Below are 313 nucleotides of genomic sequence, written 5' to 3'. Positions count from 1 at the left end.
TTAATCACAAAAACAATATGTAATTATATATGTGTTTTCCGATGGTCTTAGGCGACCCCTGTGAAAGGGGTCGTGACCCACAGGTTGAGAACCGCTGATTTATAGAATCTTGCATGCATGTTACATATATTTTAATTACCTATTAAGTTTTAGTTAATAACAGTGCATGTTACATTATTATGTACTAAAGTTTAAGAAGTTCTTAACAGTAGAATAGAACTCCACATTTTATAATGAGTGTCATCCAGTTATCCTTTTTTTTTTTTTTTTGTATTTTTTTTTTTTTTTTTTACAAGAGGGAGGGGAGGGCGAG

General features: G+C 31.6%; 1 protein-coding gene across 2 annotated transcripts in view; it reads left to right on the top strand.

Moving 5' to 3' along the window:
• The window catches only part of NFXL1 (nuclear transcription factor, X-box binding-like 1), a 37,552-nt gene that overhangs the window by 35,002 nt on the left and 2,237 nt on the right, over positions 1 to 313 (top strand). The window lies entirely within an intron of this gene.

Source organism: Myotis davidii, unplaced genomic scaffold, assembly GCF_000327345.1.
Source record: "Myotis davidii unplaced genomic scaffold, ASM32734v1 scaffold455, whole genome shotgun sequence".
Taxonomy (NCBI): Eukaryota; Metazoa; Chordata; class Mammalia; order Chiroptera; family Vespertilionidae; genus Myotis; species Myotis davidii.
Note: the sequence above shows the minus strand (reverse complement) of the source record. Positions and strands in the feature narration are given on the sequence as shown.